The following is a 21,881-nucleotide window of genomic DNA, read 5'->3' on the forward strand; positions in this document are numbered from 1 at the left end:
TTCTCCCTGATCTATACATTATATCCTTAGCCTCGGCCAAGGCAACCGAGAACACAGAGCAGCAAGCAGCTCTGCTGTCAGCAATGAAAGGGCAGAAGGAGATTTGTTGTAGGACACATGACCTTACCTTGGCATTCTCCCCCATCCAGGTAGCCTAATGGTAAAGCTCTTCATGAGAGAATCACAGCCTAACAGGAAGGTTTGAGCCATGGTCTATTTAAATGGGAGCCACTACTAAGAAGACGGAGAACTCAGGAAATGTGTTGTATTCTGAGATATGCACAGCAAAGCTGACCATTTCCTAGATCCCACAGCGGCAAAGGGGCACAATGAGGTAAGCAACACTGCTTAGAGGAGCTGGGTAAGTGCCCAGATCTAAACGGGCAGCTACAGAGGTCAGGAGTGGGAAACGATCTTATCAGCCTTGTCTCTTCCATACTTCCCATCTGATTACCAAGTTAGCCAGCTCTCAAAAGGTGACCGGATTGCCAGAAAGAGGAACCTACTGCCAATTACCTAGATATACCCAGGTCTGGTTGGTTGTTTTAGGGGATGGCACCAAGGGCTAAGCTTATAATAGAATTAAGCAAAGCTCTACCACTGAACTACTCTTCAGTCTAACGAACAAGTTCATTTTTTAAAAACTACATTTATTATATTTCTTTTGTGTATGTGTGTGCATGTGTGGAGGTCAGCTGAGTTGGAGTTGTTTCTCTTCTTCCACCATGTGGTGGAAGACACTTTTGCCTGCTAAGTCATCTTGCCAGCCCTGAGTTCTTAATCATCAGCCCCATTAGTAATCATCCGCTAATGAAGACAAACTGAAATGTCTTCAAAGGACTAAACTAGTTGTGGCACATGCACTAAGGAGGGCAGAGACCAGAGGGTCTCTGTGAATTCGAGGCCAGAGCGCTTGCCTAGCAAGCGCAAGGCCCTGGGTTCGGTCCCCAGCTCCGAAAAAAAGAAAATAAAAAAAAAAAAACAATAAAAAAGACTAAGATGAAAAGATCAGTTCTCTCAAAATAAACTTTATTTTACAGACAAGGTCTTATTATATACCCCAAGCTGACTTTAAACTCAAATAGCTGAGAATTATCTTAAACTTCTGATCCTCCTTCGTCCACCTCTCAAGTGCTGAGACCAGAGGCTGCATTAATAATGCTGTGACACTAGGCCTGGCTTTATGTGGTCTTGAGGCGTGAACCCAGAGCTTCAAACATGAGAGGCAGACACTCCTCCCTAGCCAAGAAGTAGGCATTTTAGACCCTACAAAAAGACCTGTAAAAACCAGGCTTATGCACTCGTAAAGTCTAGAGCTTAGGTGGCTGAGGCAGAAGGATCCTGAGTACAAGCAAGGCCTCAGTTACACAGTGAGTTTGAGGCTAGTGTGAGCTACACAGAAAGACACTGACTCAAATAATATGGAAATAAATACATAAATGCATAAATGAAAAAAGCAAGAGAAGAAAAACACCTGAAAATTTTCTGAATGGTACCCCATGTGAAACTTGATCCCAGGAAACTATGATTACATGGTGAAAGACAAAGGAAGAACTAAACAGAAGGAATAAGGTACAAACACATACACATGTGTGTTGAGTGTGGTGTCAGTGCCGTATGTCCTGCTCCATCACTCTCTGCCTTTTTCCTCTGGCACAAGGTCTCGCTGAACCTGGAGCTAGGCTTGCAGTCAACCAGCCTCAAATCTTCCTGTCTCTGCCCTCAAAGTGCTGGGGTTATGAGCACACATGCATTCACACTCAACTTTTTACATATATTCTGTGATCTGAACTCAGGTTCCTATGCTTGCACAGGAAGTGATTCTGCCCACTGAGCCATCCCTCTACATGGAATATACACACATTTTTTAAAAAGTGTTGAGGATAGGCATGTAGGGAAAAAAAAAAAGAAAAAAGACAAATCTAAAATCAACGAAAATGCTTCGTATAAAGTACACAGAAAAGCAAAGGCAAGAATACAAGCCACATTTCTTTCAACCTGTAGTATGTTTTATTCTTACCTGTATAGAAAGATGTAACTCTTCACTCAACCTGGAGCTCACTGACTCAGCCAGACAAGCTAGCAAGCCCTTGAGGCCTCCTGTCTCTGCCCACAGCAATCAGATTCCAGATGCACAGTGCCTTGCCTGGCTTATGTGGGTGCTAGAGATCCAAGTTCAAGTCCTCACATTTACACAGCAAGTACTTTATCCACTAAGCTATCTCCCCAGCTCTGTAATTTAAAAATACTCAATGTTTTTAATCCCTAAAATATAAGCAGACAAATGACTCAATTAATTATACCATGTTGTCTTTGTTGTGTTTCCTTTTTTCCCCCTAAGACAGGGTCTTGCTATATAGTCCAGGCTGACTTCAAATTTATAGTGAGTGACCCTCCTGCCTTGGCCTCCCAAATGTCAGGATTAGAAGAGTGAGTCACCATACCCAGCTGTGTGTTGTTTGCTTGTTTGTTTGCTTGTTTGTTTTTGAGACAGGTTCTTACTATATAGACTAGCACTCACTATGTAGCCCAGGCTAGTCTCAAACTCATGGTCCTCATCCTTCCAAGTGCTAGGATTGTGATGCATAGCCAGCATACCATATGCTACCATAGCCAACTTTAGTAACCTCATGTTTGACCTTTCTAGTGTTATAGGTTGACAATATAAAATTAAATAAAAATCCTTTCATCCACTTAAATTGAAAATATCAGTCTTAAGCTAGGCATTATGGATAAGTAGTTGACAAAGATACCCAACATTACCTGCACACGCACATGCACAAAGTTTGTGATCACAAACTGCTCACTGAAACGATAGGTTGATAAGTGTGTAATGCTCAAGGGAAAGATAAAAGGATAAAATCTTTTCAGAGACTTGTGTAATCCAGTGTTTTATGTAGTCCAGACTGGCTGTGAATTCATGATCTTCCTCTCTCAGCCTCCCACATACTGGGAATACAGGTATGTTCTGCCTGGGTTCACAAATACTCTAAAATTCGTAGAGTTAATGGCTGCATGACCTGTTAATAGCCTTGAAACCACTAAATTGTAAATGGTGTGTGAACTATATAGCATGTGAGTTGTATTTCAATACAGTTATAAATACTAAGATAATGAGGCCATAGAGCAGTGGTTCTCACCTTTAACACAGTGTCTCATGTGTGGTGACCCCAACAATAAAACTATTTTGTTGCTATGTAAATATCTGATATGCAGAATATCTTATATGCAACCCCCAAATGGGTCACCACCCACAGGTTGAGAACTGCTGTCACAGACAATTCCTTCTCCTAAAAGAGGGAAAAATAACTTGGAAGCACACCACAATGTTCTCTACTGTCCCCCCACCCCCTCCAACCCACCAACCAGGAGCAAAACCCAAACATTTCCCCGGGGCTGAAAGAGAGACACTGCAGGAAATTCCTTAGGCAGATTAGTTAAGTCATTGTCTATGAAGTTCAAAGCCCAACCACTCCCATGTTTTCAGTTCAGACTGACACAAACCATATTTAGAAATGAGCTCCACAAAAATGCTTTGAAAAATTTTACTCTCAACAATCATAAATTTAAAATATCTATCCAGGCAAGAGAAGACACCTTAGAAGATCCAGTCCATAGTCTGTCCCTCCTTAATCCCAGTTCTCTTTTGGTTCCTCTTATCTGTGACCACATCTAAAAGTGAAGCTCCAGGCTGGAGAGATGGCTCAGCGGTTAAGAGCACTGACTGCTCTTCCAGAGGTCCTGAGTTCAAATCCCAGCAACCACATGGTGGCTCAGAACCATCTGTAATGGGATCCGATGCCTTCTTCTGGTGTGTCTGAGACAGCGACAATGTACTCATATATAATAAATAAATAAAATCTTTAAAAGTGAAGCTCCCTGGTGGGCATGTCCTCCTAGCTCTCCTCCTACTCCCAGCCGTCTTCAAGTGCTATGGCTCCTCAGAGCCTGTGGGGCACCCTTGTTATTTCTGACACCACCAACCATATCCTCCCACGGAAGATTGTGCAACACTGCCCTTCCCAGGCATCCATGCCTCATTCCGCATCCTAATACCTAGTTTTCTCATGACCTATTTCCCTTGTCACAACCGACTACATGCTCCCTCCTAGCATGTGGAAGGCTCTTTGGGCTTTTTGGGATATCTCAGAAGTAGTTTTGACCAAGATTGAGTTAAGGGCCACACTGTGTTCTGTCAGATTGTTTCTACATTAGCATTACTGTCCTAACACACAGTTTACCATCTCCCTGTACATCCCTGCTATCTCCAAGGCACAAGATCACTGACTTCATTCACGATAGTTAAGAATCAAGGGCTGAGGGGTTGGGGATTTAGCTCAGTGGTAGAGCACTTGCCTAGCAAGCACAAGGCCCTGGGTTCGGTCCTCAGCTCCAGAAAAGAAAAAAAGAATCAAGGGCTGAGGCCATAGTAGGTAAAGTGCTTGCCATGAAAGCAAAGACCACAGTTTGATTTCCCAATACCCAGGTGAAAAGGCTGGGTATAGAGTAAATACATGCTTGCAATCCCAGTGCTGCGGAAGGAGAGACAACCTAGATCCTGGGGCTCACTGGCCAATCACTGAGTACCAAGTCCCAGAGAAAGACTCTGGCTCAAAAACCAAAACAGACCCAGGGTAAATGACTCTTGAAGAGTAATACCCAAGGTTGACCTCTGATCCCCACACACATATACACAACGCACATGAGCATCTGTACAACACATAACCCACCCATTCATGTACACATATAAATAGAAGATATGCAAGAATCACTTGGGAGATAATAGAAGAATGGTGAATCTGAGAGCAACCTGGGCTGTACAGCAAGATCAAAGAAGAAACTGGGAGAGAGAAAAAGAGGAGGGAAGGTCAGAGAAAAGGAAGGAGGACCTCCTTTAGACAGCATACAGGCTATCTCTGAACTGGTCCCAACCAAGGCACATCCACCACGAGAAAGCCTTCTGTGAACATCGGAAACAGAGTATGTTAGTGCTCGGGCTCCACTGCAGCCATGAAAGCCCTCAGGAAAGACTGCGCTTCCACCGCACACCGGCTCATGGAGAAATGCAAACCTCAAGCAGCAACTTAATAAATAAGGAAGCCAAGCATGATGGCAAGTCTTCACCATCACCAGTCCAGAGACAGAGGCAGAGGCAGGATGATCTCTTTGAATTTGATGCCAGTTTGGTCTACATATAGAGTTTAAAGTCACCCAAAGCTACAGTATGAGGTTCAGTCTCAAAAAAATAAACAAGAGAGTGTAAGGCCACAGAACTAAGCATTGGACTTTACTCCATCTTACAAGATTGGACACTCAGTACTCAGTCCTTTAACACAGTGGTTCTTACCACAGCTGACCTACCTCTGAGGCATTAGGGAAAGGGGTTCTTTCCTGGCCTCTCACACTCATTTGGGTTATCACAACTGAGGAAATGCCAGTAGCATCTAGCTGATAGAAGCCAGAGACTCAGAGAAACATCTTCTAAAATACACAGCTGCCTTCACAGCAAGGATCTTCCACCCCAACATGCCAACAGTGTAGCACTGAGAAACCCTGATCACAAATGCTTTGAGCACTTCCAAGTTACCTAGTGCATTAGGTAACACATTATGAAACTATCTCTTGGCTGCATGTGGTAGTACATAATATCTGTTTTCTCAATACTTAGAAAGCTAAAGCAAATGGACTATGAGAATTCGAGGGTAGTCTGAGCTACAAAGCAGTCTTGTCTCAAAATAAGCCCAATTAAGTTACTTTTTCTGGCCAAGCAGTGATGACAAATGTCTTTCATCTCAGCATTCATAAGGCAGAGGCAGGTGAATCTGAGCTCAATTTAAGACCATCCAGGCCAATGGAGTTCCAGGAAGGCTACACAGAGAAACCCTGTTTCAAAAAAATAAATAAACAAACAAACAAACAAACAAAAAAACCTTACTTTTTCTGGAGACATGTTACAACCTTCTTCTATTAAGGAACAAGTTCCCAAGACATCAAGAGATATCATTATTAAAGAGATGACGGGTAAATGCTAACTTAGTAGTTTAGAAAACAATTCAAGAAGGGGAGCCCTAGAGACCTAACCCAGCTAGACTGGCAAGCTGTGAGCACGGGGTCTATATGCTCCCTGCCCACAGACGCTTTTTTACACAGGTGCCAGGCATCCTAACTCAGGACTTCATGCTTGTGCTGTGTGTGCTTTACTCACCCAGCCACCTTTCCTACCCCATTCCCATCCTTTCTTGCAGCAAACCCATCCCTCCAACTGACCCTTGTGGCCATGCCAGGACACCCAGCCATGCTGATCATGCTGAATATAGCCTCACCTCACAGAGTTTTGAGTAGCAATCTCCCCCAACCCCAAGGCCTGAAGAGGACATGACATCATCTCAACCCTATCACAAAATGTTCCCGTTTCTCCCAGAGGAAGAAGGCACAAAGGTGGAAAGTGTGGCACGTCTTAGACCTTAAGGCCTCATCATCTGCCACCTCAAATCAGTGCTCAACAGCAGCCAGTCAGGAGCCACCTCATTTCCTGCTCAAGGCCAGTAAAAATAGGAAGTGGGGGAGGAAGTTCACAAAGCAGAAACAAAAGTAATCACGGCCCAGCTTCCTGAACACAAATCACTCAGCAAGGAGGGGTATCATTAAATGGAAAGGCAGGCAGGGAGAGCCAAGGCCAGAGGAGAGGAAATGACTCTTCCAGTCCACCAAGCCCATAGCATTTACTGTGCACAAGTGGCTGTCTTAACAGAAAAACTGAACAAAGTCAGATGCCAGCTATTACACAGAAATGAATGCTAAAGTATTTTAATTCAAAGACTAATGCATAGACTGCTGAAATGGAAATCGTATTAGAACGCACATAGTCCATGAAAAGTGAGGGAAGTCAAGACTCAGTTACTTTTTTTCTAGTCAAGACATGGCAGAAGGGCTAGAGAAATGATTGAGGAATTAAAAGCACTTGATGTTCTTCTAGAGGACCAGAGTCCTGTTCCTGTGAGGCAGCTTCACAACCTCCTCTAATTCCAGGGGATTCCATACCTCAGAGCACACACACAGGTGGCACACATACACTCATAAGTAAAATTAAAAAAAATATTTAAAAAGTAGTAGTGGTAGTAGCAGCAGCAGCAATAGCAAGAGTGGCAGAAGCTGGGGCCATACTTGGTGGCAGAGCACTTGACCAGCACACGTGAGCTCTCAGGTTCCATCCCCACCACCATCAAGTAGGTAGATGATCAAGCTTCACACAAATCAGCCCAGTCACCCAGACATGAACAAAAGAGACACAGCTCCTGCTTTCAAGCAGCTATCAGCCTACAGTAGAAGGGGACAGGCGGTGGGGACTGACTGCCTCTGAGCTAACACTTGCTCTATCAGGCTTTACCACAAAATATGGCATTTCTCCACAAAACCAAAGTAGGTTATCATTAGTGGCTCTGAGGCATTTTATATCTAGTGATCTACAAACAACTTATCATTTCATTTAAGAAGAAGAAAAACTGTTCTAACCACAAAGTCAACACAGTTGAGATTTACTCTAAAATAAGAGGGCTTTAGGAAAAAAATATGCCAAAATGTGTTAAATGGTCCTTTTTAGGGACAGGCCTAATTCTGTTTAAATTGAAGGTTGGGGAGCTGAAGAAACGGATGAGTGGTTAAGAGTGCCTGGTCCCCAGCACCCAAATCAGGCAGCTTACAACTGCCTGCCTGTAGCTCTAGTTTGAGGGGAGGCCTCTGGCCTCTAGGGGCACCTGCATGCACATAGTGTACATTAACAAACATAGGCACGCAAACGTGCGTATACATACATACATACATACATACATACATACACACACACACACACACACACACACACACACAAACACACACAATCTTTAATAAGTAAATACATTGAGGGTTTATTGTATTTTAGTTTTGTTTGTGCTTTTTTTTTTTTGGTGAGAGGAAAATCAAAGCCTGACTTGTTTTTTAAACAGTTGCTACAGTTGCTACATCAGTAGTAGAAAAGTAAACAGGGGGGGTGGGGGTTGGGGGTGAAGAGATGGCTCAGTGGTTAAGAGCACTGACTGCTCTTCCAGAGGTCCTGAGTTCAATTCCCAGCTCCCGCATGGTAGGTCACAACCATCTGTAATGGGATCTGATGCCTTCTTCTGGTGTGTCTGAAGACAGCTACAATGTACTCACATATGTAAAATAAATAATTAAAAAAGAAAAGTAAACGAGATATAGGATAATCAGCATGGAATTCCACACAAAGAATGCCTATTTAATAACAGTTACAAAAAAAAGTTTTACTTGGTCTTGTGCAGACAGATCTAGTCATCACTCTGATTTTCTAATGACAGAAGGACTCATATTTCTCTGCATTTAAAATGAGCATTTACTCTTTTCAGAGTTATAAACTCTTAAAACTTGCTGCTATTGGGCAAAGTACTGGAACTTATAAAGTAACTTTACCACAGAAACAAGAACAAACCAAACATCAGAACACAAATCTGCCAAACAGAGATCTTCAAAAGGAGAACTGGGCATGAGGGCAAAGCCTGCCTGACATCACATCACTTGGGAAGTAGGCACTAGGATCAGGAGTTCAAGGCCAGCCTGGGGCATACAAAGACTCTGTCTCAGAATCTTGAGGAGAGTTTTGTCCACAAACATCCCCCTACGACATCAACAAAGACTGACAATGCTGAGTTTTGGGGGTAGGAACAATCTTACTATGTAGCCCAGGCAGAACTTAAGCTCATGATCCTTCTGCCTTAGAATCCAGAGTATAGGAGCAAAGGTATGCAATACTACACCTGGCAAAATTGTCTCTTACACTTCACACTTCTGAAACATTTGCTTGGATAAAGTTTTCATTTATAAACTAAGACGGTCTTGACAAGGGCTAAAGAGATGGCTTTAATTATCTGGAGGTGGGAATGGATCCCATAGGAGGATTCTGTCCCAAAAGACTGTCATCTTCTACCAAAATACCAGGTTCCTTTATATAACTGGTCTTGAACTCATGATCCTCTTCTTCAACCTATCCCCCAAATGCTGAGATCCAGGCTTATGCTGTCACGCTAGGGGTTCAGTAAATTTGCTATCATACCACATAGAACTTACAGAACTGACTTACTCACATTTACTAGTTTGTTGTAAAGGGTATCACCAACTACACAGACGCGGAGATGCACAGAGCAGAGCACTTAGGAAGGAGCATAAAGCATCCAAGCCCTTTCCAGGTGTGCCATCCTCTAGAAACCTCTTGAAGCTCTTGAGCCCCAGCCCTTGGCATATATGGAGGCCTCATTACTCAGGCAGGACATGAAACCTCAGCCACTAATGACCAGTTCACTCAGTCACTCTCTATCCTACAGGCCTGGGTGAAACTCTAAGTCCTAATCCTCAAAAATCACCTAGGTTTTTTCAGGTGAACAGTACCCAGCCTGAAGCTCTCCAGGTCCTGCCAGCCCAGTGATCTAATTAGTATACAAAAACATTAGTTCAAAGGTTCCACAAACTTCAGAGGCTGTATGCCAAGATGGAAGAAAATCAAATAGGTATTTCACAACTATCACATCAAAACATTCTTCAAGTCAGGCATGGGGGTATATGCACGTAACCCAGCACTTAGAAACCTTAGGCTAGAGCACAGAGAGTTCTAGGCCAACCTGAGCACAGGAAGACACTGTCTGAAAAAGAAAAAAATAGTTTGAAAATTTGCAAAACAAGTTGAATTGGTATAAACTTATTATTGTATCCTTTAGAGAACTATTTAAGAGGCTAGAGAAATGGCTCCATGACTAAGCACTGGCTGCTCTTCCAAAGGGTTTGGGTTCCATCCCAGCACCCACAAGACAGCTCACAACCATCTATAACTCTATTCCAGGAAAGCCAACACCTTCTCTTTTTTTGTTTTGTTTGGTTTGACTTGGTTTTTCAAACATGGTTTCTCTGTGTAGTCTTGGCTGTCCTAGAACTCAACTCTGTAGACCCTGGACTCAGAGATCCACCTGCCTCTGCCTCCTGAGTACTGGGATTAAAGATGTGTGCCACCACTCAGCTCCCAACACCTTCTTCTGACCTCCACAGGTACCAGGCAACCACATGGTGTACATATATACATAGAGGCAAAACACTAATATACCTAAAATAAAAATCTCTTAAAAAGAAAATTATTCAAGATAACTTAAAATTCCACACTGCTACTTAGTAGTATATGTCAAAAAATAACTTTAAAATTACTTGTCTTACTATTAAGGAGTATTATATAAATTTAGACACTTTCAAAAAGTTAATATAATTTATGGCCAGACCTAATATCATATCTCTAACACAGCACTTGCAGGGAAAGATCAAGTTTAGGCTGGGCAAAGTAGCACACAATTTAATCTAAGCACTCTCTGTGAGTTTGAGGCCAGCTTGGTCTACATATTGAGTACCAGGACAGACAGGGTAGAGACCCTGTCAGAGAGAGAGAGAGAGAGAGAGAGAGAGAGAAGGGGGAAGGGAGAGAGAGGGAGGGAGAGAGAGGGAGAGGGAGAAAGAGGGAGAGGGAGGGAGCGGGAGAGAGGGAGGGAGGGAGAGGGGGAGAGAGAGAGACAGAGAGAGATAGAGACAGAGACACAGAGACACAGAGACAGAGAAAATTTAAGAGCAACCTGGGCTACACAGTAAGGCTCTAGTTGCAAAAACAAAAGAACATGTAAAACACCCACAGATGATTTCACTAATGGATAATTATGGTTTCTCTTTCCTCCAAGCTGGGCACGCTGACTCTACTAAGTTATATACCCTACAAGCCCTGTCATCTGTCAAGAAGACCAGCAAGTTAGAAACAAAATTAGGAACCTGTTTTTCCCATAACATTTCAGCAGGTCACACAGTCAGAAATTCAGGAGAGAGGGAGAGGGAGAGGGAGGGGGAGGGGGAGGGGGAAGGGGAGGGGGAGGGGAGGGGGAGAGTGTGTGTACGAGTGAGTGCGTGTGCATGTACGCCTGCTTGTCTATCTGTCTATGATGGGTATCGAACCCAGGGCTCTGCCCATGCTAAGCAACAATCTCCCCCCCACCCCCCCACCCCAGAGCTGGGGACCGAACCCAGGACCTTGCGCTTCCTAGGCAAGCGCTCTACCACTGAGCTAAATCCCCAACCCTAAGCAAACATTCTTGCACTGAGCTCCGCCCCAAGACCAGAAATGACCTCACATGGGCTCCCTAGGCAGGAAAGGCTTATGCTGGCTTCCTACTCTGCCACTTTCCCAGACCTTCAATTACTGAGGCCCAAATGTATGCACAGCCCTTCTCTAGACATCAGGGATACAGAAGTACTACCTAGTTCAATGGGCTAGAAAGGCCCTTACCTGCTGCTATGTGAAAGATGCTCCAATACAAAAAAACATGGAAGGCAGGTCCTGCCAAAATGCCGTGGCTGTTGCTATGGCCTGGGCAGTCCTATTCATCTGGATGTGAATTTCTGCTCTCAGTAAACATCAGCAGAGTGAAAGGCGATTAGTAGTAACTCTATGACCTTAAACAAGTCAGCTGAAATCTTGTGCGTCAGTTTCCTTAGTAGAACAGAGTGGCTAAACTGTAGAGCATAGGACTTGGCACATCTCCAGACCCAGGAAATGGAAACAGCCACTTCTCAAGAGCCTTGGGCTAGCTTAGGGTATCTTTGGCAACTCCTCACTCTGGTCCACTAGACAAATCCACCCCAATCCCACATTACAGTTAACAACTCACAGAAATAGAACCTACCTTCCTGCAGTTGTGGCCCCAATTCCCAAAATCCAGGCAACAAACTAAACGTGCCACCTGGTGTGCTCCAGCAGAAAAGGAGGTCATAGCTCTTTCCCTCTTCTCAGCCCATCACTGTCTCCTCCTTCAGCTCCAAGCTAGAAGGAAGTGGTGGGCACAGCTGAGGACAGGGCACTATGACCTTTCACAAAGCACAGGACAAAGTTACTTAAGCACAGCATCTCCCTCTCCCTGGAGACTCAGGGGCAGCACAAGTCCTTGGGAGCTGCTCAGAGGGCCCAATTTCACCTCTCCTTGCCTAGAACACCCAAGTCTGGGAACCAGGAGGCAAGTTTCCTCTGCCTCTGGAACCAGGGTGATGGGGTAGGGAAGATTGAGCTCTCCCAGGTTCCTTAACCATAACTGAATCTCATTAGTATCTAACTCCCAAGTCATTTTTAGTAAGAAAATGTGATTTTTTTCTAGTGGTATCTAACGCTAATTCTACATTAAAACCTTCCCATTGCTGACAGAACTCTGTGAGTTCCAGGTCAGCCTGGACTAAACAGCAAGTTCCAGGCCTGCCAGAGCTCCATAGTGAGCCCCTGCCCCACAAGAGAGGGTTGGTGGGGGGGCAGTTAAAAGAAAAGTAGGACCAGTAAGATGGCTCAATGGGTCAGTGGGTTAAGTTTCTTGCTTCCAAGCCTGATGATCCGATTCCCAAGACACACAAATGTAGAAGCCAAAATCCAATTCCTGCAAATTGTCCTCTGACATCCACATGTATGTCATGGTACTCATGCCCACACATACACATAAATAAATTTTCAAATGCAATTAAAGAATTTTTAAAGGAATGCCATATCAAGGGATGAGTCTTAAAACATACACTAAATACACAGGTTTTTGTTAAGAAAACAAATGACACCAGTCGGAGGCTACATAGTGAAACCCTGTCCCAAAAAGAAAAGACAAGAGAAGAAAAGAAAACCAATGGCACCATGAACTACAAGAATCATCTTAGAAGAGACCCACATATATTGCATTAAGAGGCTCATTACCTAAACTAGACATGAGTTCAAAGACAAAAAAAGAGTAACATGTATAATTTTATAAATGGTACTACCATCAGCACACAGACAGCAAGGAAGCTGCCACACACCAATGACATGCCATCACTAAAATAACCCACTTTTGACCCCTCTGAGAACTTTCCTGTTTTCAATTCTTTGTGTCTGGTTATCTAGGAGACACATCACATCAACCTTGAAACAAGGCCTGTGGTGAGCTCGGGGCACATACGCTCTTAACCCCAGCACTAAGGAGGCAGACAGGGAAAATAGTTTCCAGCTAGCCAAGATACACTACTTAGCCAGATCTTGTCCCCAAAAAAAGACCCTTACCCTCATTTTATTTTTTCTACAAAGTTAGCTATATTCAAGATCCATTAGCTCAGCTGTGAATGGTAATGCTGGTATATGTTGTCATCCCATCATCTGGAATGCTAAGACACAGGATCACTGAGTTCAAGGCCATCCTAGTCTACACAGTGAGTACCTGGTCAGCTTGGGCTACATAGTAAAACCTTGCCTGGAATTAAACTTTCATTATCTCATTAAAGCCATGTTGATTGGACCACCTTAACTCCCATGGAGCTTTTCCTGAGCTCTGGCTGCCTTTGCTGTAGCTGCTGCTTGTGCTTGTCTCACCAAATGAACTGCAAATGCTGTGACGGATGTAAGCTACAGGCTCACTTTACTGTACTGCCCAGTGTAACAAAAACACATTCCCACCGGGACCTGTTCTAAGGGCTTTATATTAACACAGTAAAACTGAATTGTAAGCTTACTGTGGTGGCTCGTGCTTACACTACACCAATCCAGAAACTGAGGCAGGAGAACTGTTGAGAGATGAGATCAGCCTAGGCTACACAGTAAAGTTCCATGCCAGCCAGTTTGGGCTAAAGAGATGGCATCTCAAATTCAAAAAAAAAAAAAAAAAAAAATCACACTAACTCACATTATTTCCTCTCCTATTTTCATACTGGGTAAAGCAAGTTTAGTGATTTAGAGGCTAGTGACTAGTAAGCAGGACTTTAGTTTGACTGGTCCTTGCTCTCTGCTCCCTATATATATAACTGGATACCACAAACATTTCTGTTAAAATGTATTAATTTTTAAAATGAAAATAATAAACAAAAAAATGAGCATGCTGGCATATACCAGTATGAGAGGCTAAGACAAGAGGATCTTGAATTTGAGGCTAGCATGGGCTACTCAGCAAGATCTAGTCTCAAAATTAATATTAAAAAATGTTAGACTGGGGCTGGAGAGATGGCTCAGTGGTTAAGAGCACTGACTGCTCTTCCAGAGGTCCTGAGTTCAAATCCCAGCAACCACATGGTGGCTCACAGCCATCTATTAATAAGATAAATAAATCTTTAAAAAAAAGCGTCAAAAAAAAGTTAGACTGTTAAAAATTTACTGTTTGCACTAAAAAATGCTCTAAGAAAATTAAAAGTTCTATGCTGCTATACTTATTCTTAAGTTTGTACTACAGAACCTCTAAGTGGATAAGCCAAATGTCGTTCTTCTTGAAAAAGAGATGAGGATATGTCTGGTGACATACACTTGTAATAAAAGCACTCAGGGCGCTGAGACAGAAGACTGGACTACTTAACAACCTGAGTTGTTTGTTGTTTTTGTATTTTGGCTTTGTTTCCCCCCCTCAAACCCCCTCCCTGTCACCCCATCCCAAACACAACCTGTTCTCTTTCTATCACCTGCCCCCAGCTTTTCTTTCTACACTCAGAAATTTATTTCTTTCTCTAATTCAAACGGGCACATAAGTACACTGTTCTGAAACTTGATCTTACTGAGTGATTTAATTCTTAATTTGAGGATACTGAGAATCACAACCAGGGTCCTCAAGATGCTGTGGAAGCACTGAGCTGACCCCCATTCTATTTCCATCTTAACGTGGGGTCTCGTGAGATAGATGATGTGGAAAGGGTGTAGACTCCAATGGGAACACCATCCGCGAAAAGCTCTTACATGTACACAATACATTTAGAATGTGAAGCAGTATGGAGGTTAACTGGAGGCAACAATAACAGCATGTCAGTTCTGAATGGATCGCAAGGCTGGGAGGACTACTCAAAGGGACACACACACAACACTGCAGTAACCCTGGCTGGCAAAGTGATACGGCAGTAACGCAGATATCAACACTAATTATACACCCCAGGCTTGCTCACCTTGCAGCTTCATTCATGTCCCCATCCTGTCTAAGCAGCCTGTGCTCTTACAATGGAGCTGGAATCACTAACTCTCCCCACCCTATCAGCTAAGCTCAGCCTTCTTCAGAAAGTTTCCCTTGACACATTCAGGTTGGCTTTCCTGCCCGAGCAGTTTGGGAAGAGCCTGTCTGTCATCACTTCCCACTCTCTGGTTAACACCTTTGTCACTAAGCCCAGGAACAGTTTCAGGGGGACGAAATTAGGCTCAAAGATGACTGATGCATTAACCAGAAGGCCAATAACCACATCTGTACCAAAATAGCTAGCCCTAGCTGGAAGTTTACCAAGCTCGAAGATCTCATGGCAACACTAAAAGAAAGGTGCAATGCTGGCCCCGTCTACAGCTAGTAGACCAGAAGCTACTACAGCACTTTGGATACAGCTTGGACCTCTTTGGCAGAAACTTCCAGATGAAATTATGAACAGTATAAGGAAGGACATAAGTACACTGCTCCTTTGATACTGCAAGGACTATGCACCACCACTCCTGGTGAGGACTCCACACAGAGAAACCCTCACTCCACCTAAGCTAGCTCTCTTGCACCCACCACCCCAACGTCTACAGATATCATCCCAAACTTCTCCTGGAAACACAAGTCTTTCTTGGGGTATACAAAATTAGGTTTAAGCTTTCTGGCCACAAACACATTCCAAACATGCCTTCCTTGGGGTTATAGCTGGGTCAGTTTGGCTTGAATTTAAAGTTTTCTCTGAAATTTGTCAAACTCTATTTACAAAATGTCTCTTGGCCAATGTTTGCATCTCCTCTATAGATAGCAAATTTGTATTATTTTTTATTTTATTCTCTGATGGTCATTGATTCAACAAATTCTCAATTGTTTCCAGAACAGTATGTTCTAGACCCCGATGAAAAACACAGTGAACGGGATGGGGATTTGGCTCAGTGATAGAGCGTTTGCTTAGCAAGCACAAAGCTCTGGGTTGGTCTCCAGCTCCGGACAAAAAAAAAAAGAAAAGAAAAGAAAAACACAGTGAATGAAACAGACAAGATTCCTGAAACCTGGGGTTGGGGATTTAGCTCAGTGGTAGAGCGCTTACTAGCAAGCACAAGGCCCTGGGTTCGGTCCTCAGCTCCGGACAAAAAAAAAAAAAAAAAAAAAAAAAAAATTTCCTGAAACCTTGCACAACTTTATTGATGTCTCTCTCTAGGTACTTGAGACACTTCAGAGACAGTCTTCTCCAGGCTGTGTCTCTTAGCTAATAATGGCCTGTACCATAGGTGTCTATGAGCTAGCTAAATTCACTGGGTTACTTTCTTCCTAACCAGAGTAGGACTAGAGCAGTCCCTAAGAAAAAAGATACAAAATCTAAATCAAGGTTTAGGGGAGACCAGATGCAGTGGACCATGCCTTTAATCCCAGCACTCAGGAGGCAGAGACAGGTGGATCTCTGTAAGTTTCAGGCCAGCTTGGTCTACAAAGTGAGCTCCAGGACAGCCAGGGCTACATAGAAAAACCTGTCTCAAAATAAAGTAAAACAACAAAGATGTAGGGAAGAATACAAATGACAAGAGTAATCTAAATCAAGAAGGAAAATAAGATTGTGGGACGTCAGCTAGCAAACCTTTAGATTCATCAGACAGGCCACCCTAGGAAGTAATGAAGGATTCTATAACTAGGGGTCATTTAGAAGGAAATAAAGAATTGACATAGAGAAACCAGATATGATGTCATATGCTTATAGTCCCAACTTGGTAAGTTGATGCAGGAGGATCTCAAGTTGGAGGCCAGCTTAGGTATATAAAAGACTCTCAAAAACACACAAGCAAACAATAAAAAAAGCAAAGCTGAAGTTAGGAAGAAACTGTCACTCCAAGGACCCAAGGACAAGGAAGTAAAGTGGTCGTTGCCTCCAAATCTACTCTGGATGTGAAGGGAAAAACATGGATCAAGGGTTGGGGAGGAAGCAAGAGTCTAGGCCTTAGAAAATAGCACTAGGCCGGTTGTGGTGGCGCACGCCGGTAGGATTTGCTGAAGGAGGCAGAGGCAGGAGGATCACAAGTTCGAGGCCAGCCTGGGCTACACATTTTTGGGCTGGAGAGATGGCTTAATGGTTTAATGGTTAAGAGCACTGACAGCTCTTCCAGAGGTCCTGAGTTCAATTCTCAGCAACCACATGGTGGCTCACAACCATCTGTAATGGGATCGGATGCCCTCTTCTGGTGTGTCTGAAGACAGCGACAGTGTATTCATATATAACAAATAAATAAATCTTTAAAAAAAAAAAAAGAAAAAGAAAATAGCACTAGACAGACAAGGTAAGGTGGAGCAATAAAGACAAGGTGAGAAAATAGACACTACTGCTCTTAGGTAGGCAGTCAAGAGCAAGGCTGGTTTGTAACAACAAGAATGGCTGCCCTCACCAAGTATTTACAAAGTCACAGCATCTGGGGAGGTAGCTCAGTGGTAACAGTGCACACCCAGCATGCCCAAACTTGTAAATTCAGGGCCTGAAGAGAGATGGCTCACAGGTTAAGAGCACTGGCTACGGGGTTGGGGATTTAGCTCAGTGGTAGAGCGCTTGCCTAGGAAGCGCAAGGCCCTGGGTTCGGTCCCCAGCTCCGGAAAAAAAAAAAAAAAAAAGAGCACTGGCTACTCTTGCAAAGGACCTGGGTTTCGTCTCACCACCCACATGGCAGCTCACAACCATCTTTAACTTCAGACCCAGAGGATGGGTAGCCCTCTTCTGGTTTCAGTGGCTCTGTACACCCAGACTGCAGCCTTCAGACAATATCCATGCATATAAAACAAAAACAAAAATAAATACAATCTCAAAGTCTTGAGTTTTATCATAAAAAAAAAAAGCACGGCAAAGAGGAAAAACAACTAAACAAAATGAAAAGGAAACAGAAACAAGCAAGCAGCAACCACTAGATGAACCAACAAGGGGGCCGTACATGGACAATATCTACCCAAAAACGTTTAGAGCACAACTCAACCGACACTTTGGGCTCTTTTTGAATTAATACTGAGAGAACCCGGCAATGGGCTCTTCTCACTCCAAACAAAGCAAATCCTTGTTCTAACCAACATTCTTTGTCCATCTAGGAAGGTCATTATTTTCCACTGAGGACAAAGTCTCACAGGAGAAGGGACAGAGTAGACACACGACTTCCCTGGAACGCAGAAGATCTAGGAGACACACAACTCCTGGTGTAGTAGGCTTCACATTCTCAACAGAATAAGTATTTAGTAAAATATTTTGTATTTGGTTTGGGTTTTTTTAAAGGATGCTGTCTTCCAAAAATCCAGAGATAATTTTAGATTGAAAAAAATCTAGGCTTGCCAAGGGAATCTGAGAACTTTTCTATCTTGGTCTCCAATGCTAACCTACGTATTCGTGTGCAAAAATAGAGGAAGATTAGAATCTCAAATGCCAGACTGAAAAGTTGCCACAACAAACTTGCACTCTTCATATGGAGTCTGTTATCTTGTCAGCAAGAAAGCTAATGAAACAGCAATGAGGGGTTGGGGATTTAGCTCACTGGTAGAGCACTTGCCTAGCAAGTGCAAGGCCCTGGGTTCAGTCCCCACCTCCGGCAAAAAAAAAAAAAAAAGAAACAGCAATGAAATCTTGTTAAATATGTATATTTTACACATATATGTATCACACACACATATATCAAATATAAGTATTCTCTGAACTTGTAAAGGAAAAGATCTTTTTAAAGATTACAAAATGGAAAGACTCACTATTTTCAAGGCACATAAAAACATCCAAACACACACCAACTCAAACTTGTAAGTATCCCTTTACAAATACATTCTTAGAACTTTAAGCCTAAAATAAGATGATAATAATAAGACAACAATATGGTTACCTGGATGATTATCCTGGCACTTGGGAATATGCCTTAAAAATAAAAACAAACATAAAGGCAAGGCCTACCGGCCTACGTCTTTAATCCCAGCACTTGAGAAACTGAAGTAGAGAGATCTCTGTGAGCTTAAGGTCAATCTGGTCTACACAGTGAGATTCTAGTTCAAAATAAATATGAGTAAATAAACAAATAAAAACAAAAAAGGTTAAAAATGTTAAAGGTATTACAAGAAACAAACAGATTTCCAAGCATATCCACAAGGAGAAAAAAATGGAATGTTACCTTTGACCTCCATTTGTAAATTTAGCCTAAGACAATAATCAAATAAATCCGTTTTGCCACAAGTGACAGAGACAATCAAATACTCATCAGGGTTTGGATAAATTATGGTACTCGATGCTCTACTACAAAACCTCTAAGAGTGACACACACACACACTTACTGATGTCACCAAAATGTTAGCAGTGGTTGTCACTGAGTCGTAGCTGGTGTGTCCGCGGTCATTTTCCCTCCTGACACTTTGTATACAGTTGCGAGTGTTTTTTACAAGGACATTAGAATGAATTGCTTTCATAATGGCAATGGGTGTGGAAGGGCACGGACAATCCATTTTCAAATTGGGGGCTCCCCGGGCTAAGCGTTTTCCAGGCAATTTTGGTTAAAGTATAAACAAAATTCTTATCATGCCAAACAGGCATGCTCTTTTTCCCCTGCTCCACGCGGAGCAGGAAGACACACCCCTGACCCCTGCGCTCGCCCTACGGGTGTGGGTCCTTCCTCAGCCTTAACCCAGCCTGGGCCCTCCACTGACCCCCGCCGCGCCCACGGGCTCAACGAGAGCTAGGAAGGGGCGCGCGGCGGGCCCGGCAGCCGCGGGGCGGCCTGAGGGCAGCGGCGCCCGCCTGTGCCCGTGGACCCAGGTCGCCCACAGGCCGCTAGCCCTTGGCGCACGGTGCCGCGAGCTTCCGGGAACGGATCCCCCGCGGCGGCCCAAGGCAGCCGCGTCCTTCAGAGCGGACGCGCCCCTCAGGGTCTCAGTCCCGGGCGCGCGCCGAGAGGCCCCTCCAGGCTTCCGTCCGCCCGGCCAGCGCCCGCCGAGCTCGGCGTCCTCCACAGCAGGCGGGAGAGGGACGGCGCCGAGGAAAGCGGCACCCCGCGAGCTCGCCTCGATGCCAGTCGCTCTTGCGACTCGCCGCCCGCCACCCTCAGCCAGTGCCCGCCGACCCGCGCCGGCGGGCGCCCGTACCTCACCTGCGACGCGCCCCGGCTCCCGGCGCACCGCCCGGACCGGCTGTGTACACCGGAAGTGACGTCTGCTGTCGGCCCCGCCCCCGCCCCAGGCGGCCGCTGCGGTTTCCCCGGCCGGAGCCCACCCTCCCCTCGTGCTGAATGGGCGGCGGCGAAGCTCGGCCTTTCCTCCATGCTTCAAAACCTAGCCCATACCCTGCTGGACAGCTCGCTTGCGTCCTCATAGATTTATCGTTGAAATTAATGACTGAAACATTGATCGCTAGACATCATACCTGACAGACGGTGTAGGAGCGGTATAGTACTAGCACCCTCGGATTGCTTCGCGAGTGGTGGCAACAGACTACTACTGTCACAAATCAGTATGATGATGTAGTGTCAGTTGTGGCAGATGGTAGGAGGGGAAAGTAAAAGAGGGAAGGAGAGAGTACCCTGACCCAGTGGAAGTGGGTGTCCAGGTAATTACCCTCAGGGTTAGATCAAGAGCTGAGATCCTAAAAAGAGAAAAAGGAACTTTAAACACCTTGAGGAAGACTTCATGACAGCACACAGCGAAAGGGATCCGAGGTGTAGCTCGGAGATAGAGTACAGCTTGTCAGGGACATGTATTAAAGCCCCAGGGTTCTGCAAAGAGAGTTTGGGAGATTAAGAAACAAATGTTTTGGGGTTGGGGATTTAGCTCAGGGGTAGAGCGCTTGCCTAGCAAACGCAAGGCCCTGGGTTCGGTCCCCAGCTCCGAAAAAAAGAAAAAAAAAAAAAAAAGAAACAAATGTTTTAGGCTGGGAGTGGTGGTGCATACCTTTAAATCCCAGCCACTCAGAAGACAGAAGCAAGCAGATCTCTATGAATTTGAGTCCTACCTGGTCTACATAGCAAATTCAGGGCCAGCCAAGATAACACAATGGAGGTTAGTTATCAAATGTTTCATTGTCAGAAAACCAGAGAAGTTAGGACTTACCTGAGAGCATTCCAAACTCCCTGTTTTAAGCAAGGGATGATTGCTCCTGCTGTAGCATGGAGGTCTGAAACCGGGAGGCAAGAATGGATGTATGGGACTGCTGTTCAGTTTAGTAGTAGAGCATTTACCTCACACAGGAGAGGCCTTGGGTTCACCCTCAGCATTGGGGGAAAGTATGGACATAGAATTTGATGCAGGTTTTGAAAGCAACAAAATCAGGACTGGGTTATGCTAGGCCCAAGGTGCTAGGGTGCTAAAGACTCAGTGGTTGGGGCTAGAGAGATGGCTCAGCGGTTAAGAGAACTGACTGCTCTCCCAGAGGTCCTGAGTTCAATTCCCAGCAACCACATAGTGGCTCACAACCATCTGTAATGGGATCAGATGCCTTCTTCTGGTGTGTCTGAAGACAGCTACAGTGTACTCGTATATAAATAAATAAATCTTTAAAGAAAAAAGGGGGGGTTGGGGATTTAGCTCAGTGGTAGAGCGCTTGCCTAGCAAGCACAAGGTCCTGGGTTCGGTCCCCAGCTCCGAAAAAAAGAAAAAAAAAAAAAAGTCATCCTAGGCTATATGGGAGTTTGAGGCCAGCCTAGTCTTCAGGAGACCCTATGTCAAGAAACCAAACGTGAATAAATACAAAGGCTGGAGCAGAGTCTCTAAAAATACGTAGTGATGCCTCACGGTAAAGGTGCCAAAGTAGAAAGGTGGAACAGACAGGAGAAACAGAGCAACAGCCCTGAGATCCTGAGGCAGGCTGCAGGACAGCGCTTCAGAATGGAACTTCCTCCTCAGTTCTGGGTAAAG

General features: G+C 44.3%; 1 protein-coding gene across 22 annotated transcripts in view; it reads right to left on the reverse strand.

Annotated features, from left to right (window-relative positions):
• Garre1 (granule associated Rac and RHOG effector 1) overlaps nucleotides 1-20,179 on the reverse strand; it is a 78,636-nt gene extending 58,457 nt beyond the window's left edge. For 8 of the 22 annotated variants that reach the window (XM_087555168.1, XM_087555153.1, XM_087555150.1 and 5 more), the window contains exon 1: nucleotides 20,123-20,179. The gene's annotated coding sequence lies outside the window, so the exon portion shown is untranslated. Of the gene's footprint in view, nucleotides 1-18,871 lie in introns of all 22 variants that reach the window. The other 14 variants (XM_087555171.1, XM_087555167.1, XM_087555147.1 and 11 more) reach the window with 4 other exon arrangements.
• Nucleotides 20,180-21,881: the final 1,702 nt, after the last annotated feature.

Source organism: Rattus norvegicus, chromosome 1 (genome assembly GCF_021556685.1).
Source record: "Rattus norvegicus strain SHRSP/BbbUtx chromosome 1, alternate assembly SHRSP_T2T, whole genome shotgun sequence".
Taxonomy (NCBI): domain Eukaryota; kingdom Metazoa; phylum Chordata; class Mammalia; order Rodentia; family Muridae; genus Rattus; species Rattus norvegicus.